The following is a 13,769-nucleotide window of genomic DNA, read 5'->3' on the forward strand; positions in this document are numbered from 1 at the left end:
ATCTGCCATATCAATATGCTTATACCTTTCACAGAAATGTACATAAAACAGTAAAGAGCAGCACACTCTTTGCAACACAAACAATAAACCTGTGGTAGAAAATATCACAATAAATAAATATGGAGCAGAATATGAACAGAATTCCCCCCTCAATTACATTTTTAAAATATCACAGGTTAACATCTACTATCCCTTCTGTCTACCGCTGTCCTACAACAATCAGACTGACACGATTAAAAGAAATTTAAAAAAAATAAAGATGTAATCAATTCGACATTGGGGCTTTAGAACCCTTCCTTGGATCATTTTAGAGGTTTAGGAAAAAAAGAAGTACTTAAATGATTCAATTTAAAGTACTTAAATGATTCAATTTCTCTAATGCTCACGAGTGCTTCTCATGCAATCGCTGGAACTGACAAATGAGGTTAAATAAAACAAAACCAAAAAAACCACTAGAAGTGTTTTTAGATTTGATAAGAGATCTCAGATGTTACTAACACCACACCACAGAGCTCTCTCTGAGCAGGCTACAGCTGCTCAAATCACAATACTATGGATTTGAAATTATATTGGTGATGTATAGACTGGGAAGAGACCCAGCCTTACTTCCCTGCTAAACCACACATGCACCAACCTCCTGTAGGGATGTCTTTCCCTAACAAGAATGCACCACAAAATTGGGGATCAAAGAGCAGCTTTCATTCCTCTCCTATTTGCTCTGAGTTATCAGCTTTCCAATCCACTCTTCTTCCATATGAGAGAAGAGGCAGAGGTATTTTGGAAATATTCTTGTGGTGGATTCAAAGAAAGGAGCAAGGATAAACCAAGGTACATTACCTGAAAAACTCTGAAAATAATTTCAGTAGTGGAGTTACCCCACACAATTACACAAATCAACTTAGGATAGAGTTTTGAAATGAAGGAAGCCAAAAAACTAAAAAAAAATAGAAAATTAAAAAAAAAAAAAAAAAGACATAACACAGAGAAGACCTACATACTATTCTCTGAGGCAGTATGCTTTTACTTCATAATTTACCTATGAATTTAATTTTTTTTAAAAAAATACTCTCTACATTTCTGTAGAAATGCAGAAAATACTTGCACTTTGTCATCTTATCTTCCCTACAGAAATTTTTCCTTCCTAATTGATCTGCAATAATCACTTCAGAATACCTTGATAAGTGATAACCCATCACCCAGACATCAATTCTTTTGATATATTATCATTTAATTCTAAGATGCTTTTTGAAGCATGAAAGTAACACAAATGGGAAAATGATCACTGAGAAGCACATTCAGCTCTTTAGGATACGACAAAGAATTTGTTTCTCAACAGTCACAGAGAAATTGTTTCCAAACAAGTCTGAGACTTGCAACATCTCCTGTACACATCAGAAAACAACTGAACTGAAAGAGGGCATTTAGTCTTGGGCAGATTAAAGGGTTCTTTTTCAGATTTTGGTGTGTATTTCACACATGCTGTATGTGTACCTCGGAGCAGATTTGGAAGTGTATTTCTGCTTCTACTAGGCAATCTTTTAAAACTTTTAACAGCCATGTTTGCTGCTGTGACTGCTGTCAAGTATTTGGTTTTCTGTCAGCTAAGCAGAGCATCAAGTCAAGTTTCCTTGCTTCACAAGGCTCTGTATCATTTATACTCCATTTAATGTCTTTTCTACTTGTCAATACGATAAGTGGGACAAGAGTGAATGTGTGAGAGTGTGTGTCTGACTTTTTTGCAATGGATAATTCAGAGTATCTTAAACATTTTAGGTGCATCAAGTATAGCTTGACACGCTGTAACACAGTTTTCTTAACAAAAGAGAAATCAGCAACTCAAAGATGCTTCACTAGTGTAAAAATATCCATGACTTCTAAATGGTAAACTTGGTATTTTTTATATGACTGAATTTTGGAAACATATTCTTCAATCCTTTTCTTTTTTCCATTTTAAGCAAGCTTAGGAAAGCATGACAGATTTATTATACTTTATCCACCATATCTGATGGTACCATTTCCTCCTGCCTAAACAGAACTCCTATGGTACCAACTTCATATTTCCATTTTCAGAAAGAGCAACTATTTCAAAATACAGACTTTGAACTTAGGATTTTTTTGGGTTGCTAGGCTGTCTCATTTAACACGAGAACTCTCAGAAAAAAATAATCACTAAACAGTTTTTGCACGTTGCTTTATCATGGAACATTTACTACAAACATTTTTTAATTACCTTCTTTTCTAACTTTGGACTGAGACCCTTTCCAGCTGCCACCTGCCTGTGATGTGCCACCAGCAGGGGACACCGGAGGGAGAGCAAAATGCCAGCTCTGCTGAAATCACTGCCATCAGCTTTAACAAGGGTGTAACATAAGGTCGTCTCAAATAGCTGTCACAGCTGCCCTTTTCCTACTCACAGGCACGTGTAAGGGCATGAACTGTCCTGATAAAAACCCTGCTGTTTCAAATGAGCGAGGGAATGTAAGCTTATACCAACTTAACTGAGAAATTCTTTTAGTTGAGGTCTCTGGTTTGCTACTTGTCCTTTTCATTCCCATTTCTCCAACTCCTTCCCTTATAGTGAGACTCATTGTAGCAAAACCCTGACACCATTACAGCTGCTAAGAAGTTTTTGAAATTTCCTTGTCTCTGCTGGGCTGAGTTAGGGAATCTTCAAGGTCATTTTCATTATAAGCCTGATCTTCACCTACTTATCATTTACAGGGATGATAATTGGTTGTGACAGTGAGGTGTCTGTGATAACCTCTTGAAAGATAAAATGCCCACTATATATTTCTTGATAGTATGACATCAGAAAGATATCCCTACAATGAAATGTGCATTATTAAATTTATATAATACCTACTTTATCTACTCTCTGTTTAGATCAATGTCACATATTTAAGCAATATCAGTACAGGCAGATTCCCAAAAGAAATGCTTATAAATTATACTTGTAGAAAACTAGGGCTGTTCTTCTGTGTTGCTGTTTCTCATTTTGAAAGGAAAAATAGGTTTAATTGTAGTTGTGAAAATATCCACTGTTTATAATGCCTACAGTTTATAAGAGGTCCATTTTTCTGACGTGGATAATTCTGCCTTTCCATTGCAGGTGAAGAGTTGTGCATTCATCAGTGGAACCATCACACCTTTATTTCATGGAGCAATGGAGACGCACTCCCCTGACCTCAAACTTAAAGAAATGGTGCATTTTTCCTTGTGCACTGAGATTAGGCAAGAAGATAAGAGAAAAGCATCAAAATGTCTATCAATGAGACATGGAGTAATTCCAGTGAGAAAAGTACTGGAATAAGATTGAGTTGCCAAGGTTTAGGCCTGTTCTCGTTGCACCTCAAATTGATATAAGGATTTTCAAAGAAATAAGAACTGCTGCTAGAAAAAGCATTTCTCTCTTTAAGGGCAAAGATAGGAATTCAGACAGATGCTTTGACATTTTCTTAAAAATCAATGGTTGCCTCCCAGACCAGGCAGGTTTCTTTACAGTTACACACTGGCAGGAGTCTTCTGAATAGTAGAAATCTAAATCAAGTGACAATATGTTCTATTATGACTAATACAAATGTAATGACAGCCTTTGGCAAAAGAAAAATACATATAAAATCGTTTTCTCCAGGTGAATAAAACGTTCACTTTTCCCCCAGACTTTTGGAATGTGCATTTGAGCTCTTCATCTGGAATTTCTTTAAAGGAAATTGCAAGATGAAGGGATGTGATTGACCTTGACTTAGGGTAGGCATCTAAAATAAATCAGACTAATCACAGTCTGCTTCTCTCTAGCACCCAAATAGGCAATCAAGGCAACTAGCTAACAGAATTAACTGATGTATTTCAAGCAATTCAAAGGAAAGTGATTTCACTGAGTCCTGGGAGTACAGCCTTTTCAATTCACTAGTTGTATCAGTCACAGTTTTGGGTAGACATTCAAACATATTTTTCAACTTCTTATGCCTGGAAACAGGCAAACAAGCAGACGAAGCCTCAAGCCTCTACTGTAAAACAAAATTAAATATTGAGATTAATATCTGACTGGTTTGAGTCCTTCTTAAGAGAATACAGGCTAAGTGTGCTGACTGATAAATTGAATCTGCTGCAAAACACAGAAATTTTTGTTTTCACTGAAAAATTAATGGTTATTCCTAATGTAACGTTGATTTTCAACAGCACTCAGTGAAACAGTCAGCAGCCATACAATGGCTCACAACATCTAAAGGTTGGTATATTCTCCCTGACACGTAGAACCATAAAATACTCAGGGTTAGAAGGGACTTAAACACCTTCTACTTCCAGCCCCTTACCTTCTACCAAGACAGCAGAGTGGTTGGGGCTTGCTCTAAGCTTAAAAGTGAGTCTCAGAAGACAAACAGGACTTTTTGGCAGATGAAAATATGCGCTCACGTTATGGATGCTACGCCTCATGTATTCAGTTTTTTCCATACTTCATGAATGAATTCTGATTTCTCTGAGTTCTCTGTCTCATCTATATTAGCTACTCTTTGCTTCTGTATCCCACTTTTCAAAAAGTGTCTGGATCCCATTCTTACAAAATAAAATGGATATTTCACCTCCATTTTGTTTCATTGCGAATTTTTGGTTACATTACAGCAACATGTTGGAGGGTTTATTTATTTTTTAGTTATTTAAAAAAATCACCTCCAGGGAAGCTCTGCCTGCTGCTGATGAGCTGCAGTTCATCTCCCCAGCACCACTAACTAATGAAGACACATACTAAAATCTCTCTTCCACTCTCCACATGAGAAATAATTGAGATGAAAAGTATAATTGCTCTGAACATTAAATGGCCTAAGGTGTGAAAAATTGCCCCCCAGTTTGAGAGTGCAAACCAATGGCTGACAGGCTCTGCTGGCTGAGCTGAACAGAGTTTTCTTAGGCCCTGAGACAAGAAATCCTGGATGAAGAAAGGACTATTTTTCCCTTGAAGCACAAAGTACATTTTTATGACCTTGAACATACTAACAGAAATACAGACCAACATGTGCAAATTAAAAAAACCCGAGTCCCAATCAAAACATAACACTTCACTGCCCATGCTTCTTCCTCTGAGGAGACAATGAGATAACAGACAGCATCTTGACAGATACTTAGTCACATTGTGGGATGTGTAAAGTCCAGCAATAGAAAAGTACAGAAATTGGGGTGGTGTAAAAAGAGCAAGGTAGATATTTCCAGCTGTTGCTCTAAAATGGAAATCCAGGGGGAAAGAGTGAGGAGAGGGAAACAAACTGCTTGCAGTGAAAAGGTCTGTAAAATTACAGATAAAAAAAAAAAAAGAATAATAATGCCTTTTAGCCTGCAGTCAGCAACAAACAAATGATTATGTAACTTTGAAAATGTTATGCTATGTAACTTTGAAAACGTTATGCTTTTCTTTAGTGGACCTTCTAACATGCAAGACGCTGTAAAAGCAAAAGAAAAACCTACAAAATCAAAACAACCTCTTTAGATTATTTCCAAAATTACTTGCCCTTAAATAAACTTCAGCACTAAAAGGCCTTAAAGCTTTTACAAACCTTTCTCTCTTGCATTTTTGTTTCTGCAAACTGGAGAAACGAAGTTGAGGTAAGATTTTGTTTCTCCACTACAGGAATTTTCCCCAAATTACAGTTTGTTAGTTGTACTCAACTTGGTAAGACAGACACAAGACCAAAGATAAATCAATCTTTGCTAAGAACTATTTTTAGACTTCTCTCTCAATCCTAGATAATTACAAACACTGATATTTAAAATATATACAATATTAAGTACAAAGAAAGAAAAATTACAAAAATCCAGTACTATTCCAAATAATGTACAAACATGGAAACAGAAAATGATTACTAAGGTTCTAAATACACTAAAATTTGGCAAAGTATCCAGCAGGGCTTCAGGCTTTTTTTTTTTTTCCTGGAATTTATATTATCGGGGTAGAATTATTTCCCGTTCAATAAAAAATAATTCATGTTGAAGCCTTCCAACAAAGCTCACTTTAAACTTATATTAGAATTTTTTTTTTTTTTTTTTTTACTGAAATCTGGATTCTGGTCTACCTATTCCTCAGGAAACATCCCGATTTACTATGGGGCACAAAGATACACCCCAAACTTCTCTTCCCAGGCTGTTCTCCCCAGGTCAGCCCCAGTGTGGAGCAGTTCTGTCTGCCTAAGTCATGTCACAGATTAGTCACTTCTGATTCTTCAAAAGAACCCCAAACCTGCCCAACTTTCAGGGCTTAGGCATTCCAGACTCATAATCTCTTCTGGACTTGGCAGAGTCCCTAGAAAATAAATGGCATTGCCTCACGTGAGGCTGAGCTGACCGAGGCAGCAGGAAGGGATTTTTTGGCCAGGTGGGATTTTTTGCAAGGGAGGATCCATTAAAGACCATCCTTGCCTTGCCTTGGCTGCTCTCTGCAGCACAGGGAACAGGATTCTGTCCCCAAGGACAAGAGGCTCAGCTGAACACACATTTTGGGGGAAGGCAGGCAGAGGCAGGAGGGTACAAAGCAAGAGAAATTTCTTTCTCCCTCCCATTCCTCATGGCCAACAGGAAGAAATTATTTCTGGCAAGAAGGAAGGTCTGCTCTGACTGGGGTGTTTCCAACACACGAGTGCTTGCAATGCAGATGAGAACAGTAAAATGCACTGTTTGGAAAGAGACTCCTTTCCCAGGTAAAATCATCTCATTTTTACTGCTAATTGCCAGAGTCATGGTGAACAGTGTGAAATTGCCCATCAATACCCAGTTTTCCTCCCTCATGGTTTATTTTACTGCTACTGTGCTGCAGTTTTATTAACACAATCCTTGTAATACTAGACACATTATTGTCACAACATTTTAAGCCTGTGTTAAACAATCACACTGAAGACCTGTTGATGCCAAGTGCAATCCAACCATTAATTTGAGCTGAGAACTCAAAAAGACAAAACCCAATAAAATAATCACATATTTTGGAGGCAGGACCCATATTTCTGTTTTGCTGTACCAATAACAAGGATGAAGTTCTTATCTAGACTAAGTGAATCCAAATTCTGCAGCCTTTGGAATATGTGATTGTGGTTTTGATTTTTCAAGACGAAAGCATTCCTGTTACAAAGTGTCAGCTATGAAATATATGAAAAAAAGTGGCACGGCAAAATTCTGCCAGGAATTGCAGCATAGAGCCAAGTGTCCTGTTTGACTTAAATGCTTTTAATTAGAAATAATATGGTGTGAAGTGTACATGAATTCATAACTTGTAAAGTTAAAATTAAATTAAAAAAAAGAGAAAATTTCAGTTGCTTCTTTAGAGGAGCAGTCTGAATCTTTTCCAGGGGTGTATTTCATATTCAGTACAATGCTATGAAGCAGCTGAGCCTAGCAACTTACAGACAGCAGAAATTACTCTCCTCTATATTCAGTTTTTTAAAAAAAATGATTGCCTATATAAATGCTGCTCCTCATTATCATGAGGATGATAGCTATTTTAAAAACAAACTGAAAAATCCCCATGTGGGCATCTTACATGCTTATTTAAAATATTCAGAATGTAAGGTATTAAAGAAATCTCAGCAAGAACCATTAAAATTAAAAGAGGAATATTAAGTTCCAGAGCTAAGTGGTTTTGTAGGATTATTTTTTTGACACTTCAGTTTTGGCAAAGAATTTAGAAAACATGAATGCCCCCGAAGCGCCTTAATTTATGACAACCCCCCCATGGAATTAAACAAAGAATCCCTGGAAGTACCACCCCTATTTGCAGTGATAGAGTACACAATGAAAGCATAAACTGATTTAGAAAGTCTGTACTTTCCTTTAGACAACAAGTACCTATTACCTTTTTCTCGACCATGCAGCATGTCAGAAAGCACAGCAGCAGCAAGAGAAAATGAAAGAAATCTGTCATGGTGGCTGTAAGTCATGCAAGAGTAAAGCCAGATGGATGTGAGAGAGTCTCTTTGCAATGACCCTTCTTCAGACCCTTCTGCCACCATCACTGATGTAACTGTATTCTGTCCCAAGATAAATGATTGTCACTGATAAGATGAAATAAATAGACAATCAGCTACCTGATTGAAATTCCTGATTGAAATTCCCCCTACTTTTGTTTTTTTTAATTTTTTTTCTTGTTTGGTGGCACTGTTTAATCACTGATTGATTGACTGATTTGAAAGCAGGGTCAGTTTCTGCCTTGGCTCTGGGTTATCTTCCTGACAATGTGGGCTCAACCATAGCTGGAAGCATCTGAGATCTTCTGACCTGTATTAAGATTTCAGAGTCTTGCATTCCTGATTCTCATAGTAATGAGCTAGCTAGATACAAACAATGCTCATTTTCTGTACAGATACATACACTCCACCCTCATTATAAAACTATTTTCAAAAGCCAAGCATATTGAATGCTATAACAGCAATGCCAGTTCTCATGATTTAGTCATGAGGCACACGAGTTTTTTGTTTAAATTTGATGTTCTCATGATCTCAATATTTTTCATGCAAATCCTGTTATTTCTGCATCCTTTCACACTGCAGCTTAAATTGCTTGTCAATTGTATTGCTCTCCTTGAGTGCAGTGCTTCCGAGATGCAGTGGCATGATTTTATACATCTATTTATAACTATTACTTTAGCTTTTTAACTCTTAAAAAAGATGTAATACATCATCCAGAATCTCTTAACTGAGCCAGATGAGTTGGAAGCAATATTTTGGCCTTGTTTTGGGGAACACTAATGCAGAAAGAGTTTAATTATCAGTATTGAAATTAGCCCAACTGCAGGGCTCTGAAGAAGTGATAAAAGCAAACAGAACAGAGAGACAACACATAGGAAGCTAATAACAGAGTTGTGTTTCAAATATCTCTCACTAGAAGGAAAGGAAAGTGCATATTTTCTTTACTACACCTCAAAGCAGGAGGGTCTCTGGTGCTTAAATTAGCAGCAACTCCTCTTGCTCTTGCTTTTGGAAATTCTGCCTCTCTACCCACCCATCCTGCTGGGTTGGTTCCTTTCCTCTGAAACATCACAGCCTTTCATGTCTGTGAGAGTAAGACCACAGCCCATATCCCTAAGTCATGGCAATATTTTTCTCTCTCTGAGCAAAGAGTCATTAAAGGACTCCAAGAATCTGCATGTGTGTTCACATGCTCAGGCTGGGCCTAACTAAACCTAAATAAATAACTCTAGTTAACTAGAGCTGACCAGAATGGCTCCAAGAACTCATTCTCCCAGCAAAGACTGGCAGTCAGCACAGCTCTAGATTAACAAAAATCTCACCAAAACAGAAACAGAAGTTTGATATATCCACACTCATACACACAGAGCCCCCAAAAATAAATCATCCTCTCCCACAGAGCAAATTTTTTTTTAATTAAAAGTGCTCTAAATGAATTAAATCATTGATGAAAAAGAAGACAGAGCAAAACTAAAAAGCAGTAAAATCGCTGAGTGTCAACAAGAGGTAAAATATGACTTGCTTACGTATGGGCCAGAACAATTATTCCACAAACTTCTTTTAGACTTGTCTAAGCACATTCTTTGTACAGATAGAGGGAAAGACAAATAGAATATTAAATCAAAGCACATATTATACTCCTGTTTAGGGGCAGATTGTCCACTGGCTAAACATAGCAAAAGTTGAATACATCAGGAAAAATATTTCTCTTTCACTACAGTTTTGGAAATAATGAAAGCTAGAAACTGTGAACCTAAAGCAGCCAGAGATCTGCTCAATTTCCTCCTGAGAGGTAGGAAAAGGCACAAAGTCTGAATATGTTAACTTATTTTAAATAACTTCCATCAAAATTATTTGTTTGGAATAAAGACACCAATGGCCCCTGTTGCAGACATCTTTCATGAAAAATCCTTTCTTAGGATTTTTCCTTGTGAGAAGCTGCAGTTTCAGCAACCAAAGTAAACAATGGTTATCTGCTGCTGTGGAATGCAACAGGTGGACCCGTGATTGGTCTCCTGTGGGTGTTTGGATTTCTTGACCACTCATGGCAGAGCTGGCTCTTGCTCTGTCTGAGACACAGATCCTTGTTATTCATCCTTTTCTATTCTTAGCTTAGCTAGCTGCTGAAGAAACCTTTCCTTTCTATTGCTTTTTAGTATAGTCTTAATGTAACATATATCATAAAATAATAAATCAAGCCTTCTGATCATGGAGTCAACATTCTCATCTCTTCTTCACCCTGAAAACCCTTGTGACCACAGTCACAGGCCCCTCCTCCAGGGCTTCTCATATGGGCATGCAAAAGTTATTTTTATTGTAGCACAGCCCAAGCTTGGGATAGGGCTTTTTCCCCAGAAGAAAAGGAGATTTAGGAGGAAAGAGCAGAGGATAACCAAAAGACAGGAGAAAGCTTTTGAAGTGTCAGAATATTTGGTCCTTCCACCACTGGAGCTGCAATTGTCTAAGAGGGGTGATGGCCCCATCTCTCCTTCCCTCAAAGCCAGCAGTGCCAGGAGCCCAAGGTGATGCTGTCCTGCCCTGTGACACCTTGGCTGAGGCAGGGGGACGGCCCTGGATATGTGGCTCTCCTCTGGCTCTGCTGGAGGAGAAAGGGAGGTGAAAACCCAGCTGCCTTCATCATCCAGGAGAGAAACAGGACAAAAGCAGGGCAATGTAGCGTGACGAAGAAGGGGTGCCTGCTCAGTGAGCTGGGACAAAGGCTTGTAGAAATCTGTCAGAAATATCATAAGGAAAAGTATAGAGTTATTACCATTTCTATAGCCCTTAGGATCCTCTGGTGGCAGAACACTTTCAATGATTGTTTCTGTTTGGTGGAATCAATTATCTCCTGATAGATTCTCCTTCCAAGCTTAAGATTGCATTTAAAAACTCATCTGCTCTCTGAATTCTAATTGGATATGTTTTGAACTGGAGATTTTTGGGGTGAATATTTTGCTTATGAATCTCTTTATATTTCAAAGTGGCTGCCAAGCCCATTTACGTGTCTGCATGGTAAAAACTGTTGTACATGCAGTACACAATTTAACTTGGGTATCTGGTTTATTAAGCATGGTTTGATATGCTATCAGAGGGAGAAATAAAAAGACAAAGCTAAGAAAAATGAAGATCATTAATGTTTATGTATTTTAAAGTCACACTTGTGCCTTGGAAGCTTGATTTATTATTTCAATAGACATTCAGAAGTGCTAGAAATAGTATTATTATTAATTTTATTTCAGACAGCAAAGTGAAAATGAAGGGGGAAAACTGAGCAATAAAGAATAAAATTGCCCTGTTTATTTTTTCATTGTTGAATCAAGCTGTCCTATATGTAGCTGATATGTGTGTAATGCAATTCCTTCTGAAGAATACTTAAATGCTTCATAAAATAAATATCAATCCCAAATGACATACTAATGCCTTCCTTACTCAAATCACTCTGAAAGTTAGAGAATAAAACAGCTGATCAGGACCTTATTCTGGATGAGGACACCAGGCTTGGCCTGTGTGTGTAAATGTGGCTCACAGGAGATGCTGTCACACAGGAACGAGGTGTGCCTGGCCTTGTCAAAGAGGCAATTTGGAGCCCAGGTGCAGCTGCAATTGTGGACAAAGCCTCCCCACCATCTTCAAACAAAAAGAAAGTTGATTGCCTTTCTCAGCTCCATGCCTGGCTCCTCTCTGCAGTGGCTCTGCTGACTCCCAGAGAATAACAAGAGGTACATCTGTATGAGCCTGCCTGGGAGGGCCTCCTTGGAGCTGGAGTGGATTTAAGTTGAGGCATTCAGAGAGTCTGTTGGATCATCTGCAAGGAATGTATTTTGGGGAACACTCTATCCTTAATTAATGCTGGGGGTGCATTTATTCTACAGCTGCCGAATTTGTGCAAGGATTGAGGTACTTTCAAGTAGGGATAAAGCAGAAGTGAAAGATTAACATGAAGATGGAAAGGAGGCTTGGGGTTTGACGATAGGTGGCTGAGGACATTGTGTGGCTTAATTTTTCCATTTCTGTTGATGCAGTTGTCCCCTGGGCCACCTGAGCTCATATTTTTCTATGATGCATTACCAGTAAGCCTTTAAAAAGTTTCAGAAAGATCAGTCCTAGTTGCAATCACTGTTCTTCTCTGTAATTACAGGCATTGGTACCAATTCTGCTTCCAGGTCTTCCTCCCACTGGCATTTTCATGATGCTGCCTGTCCCCACAAAGCCCCATCCATCTTAGAAATCTGGGAGGATTTAGTGCACTCCAGCTCCTGCAGGGAGCCTCTGCCCTCATGCAGATGGAACTGATTCATTCCTATAGGGGCAACTTCCCCATTATTGTGTGAAGAGCCACTGCCTCTACCTCAGCAGCACCACACTCCACCATCTTTGCTCTCACACACATGCAGGTAGGAATGCAATACAAGGTGCAGTTAGATTAAAAAATATATAGCTTTTTGTTGCTTAAACAAAAACTACAGTCCCAGCATCCAGAAACCACCTTCTTTTGCAAACTTTACTTTTTTTTATAATCATATTTTCTCCATGCAAATATTAAGCTGTGAAGGACAGATTATTTGCAAAAAGCAAATACAAAAGGGAAGAAACCACAGCTAAGCAAATTATTTTATATAGTTTTTCCCTGGAATGGCATGTTGTTTTTCTTTCTAATACCTATGTCTCTCATAGAAACCTTTCCACAGTCCACACTTCAGAGTGTTACAAACTAACACAAGTATTGCAACACTTCATTAAGGGATAGAGTGGTTTGTTTGTTTTTTTTTAAGTTAGGATCTGAATTGGAAGATCTGTTTCCAAATTTTCCAATTTCCATAAGTGATGTACACTTCATAAAACTCCTAAGTACACTTAGCAAAATTCCTGTAAACCAATGGCTGCTTTAACTTCAAAAACCCAACTGATACTATGAGAAAAAAAGAAAAATAATTTTTTTTTTTTTTTTTAGGAAGAAAATACTTCCTATGTGGAACCCGAATCTGCTCTTATTTCCCAATCTATAGCTGATCATGTGCTATGCACATTATACATGACTTCATCTCAAAATAACAAATAGCCTTGATGACACATTTGTTAGCAAACATCTGATGAAGGAAAAATGATAATTCTCTTCATAGAACAAAACACTATAATATTTTTAAAAAGGCATTAAAAATTAATGTCCTAAAACCCACACAAATCAATATCCTGAGCATATCAGAAGGTCAGGAAATAGTTTTGTCATTTGAATGAAACCTTGGCCCTGCTGCTTTTGGTACCCAACGCCTCAGACCCAAGGAGATGCTCTCACTGCCTCCTCTGCAGTGCTCAGGACAAAATTGCACCTGGAGGAAATGGCAGTGCAGCTGTTTGCTGATTATGAGGTACTCTGGCACATCTCAAGATGAGATGAAAATCTTCCTGTCCGCCTGAATAAGGGTTCTATTATTTCCCAGGCTTTTCCTCTATAGCATAATGACAATAAAAGCTTCTGAGGTGCACTGATTTTACCTAACATGACATAATGCAGGAAAAAAAAAGCCCCTCTTTCTTCAACAAAGAACCCAAAGATTTCACAAAAAAAAAAAACAACAGAAAAATATGTGGAAAGGAACTAATATTAGACAAAGGAGGCTATTTTCCTTGATCAAAAAAAACCCCAAAAAATTTGAGATTGAGCCCAAAACATATATCTGATGAGATGTGGAACCTCTAAGGTTGTTCATTATTGGCATTTAAAGCTACTTTCAAGCAATACCTGAACATGAGTAAATGCCATGATCAGTGTTAGCAGCGGTGGGCAGTTTTACAGAAAAAAAACAAACAACAAACCAACAATATAAAGCC

This window comes from Agelaius phoeniceus, chromosome 2, assembly GCF_051311805.1.
Source record: "Agelaius phoeniceus isolate bAgePho1 chromosome 2, bAgePho1.hap1, whole genome shotgun sequence".
Lineage (NCBI taxonomy): Eukaryota > Metazoa > Chordata > Aves > Passeriformes > Icteridae > Agelaius > Agelaius phoeniceus.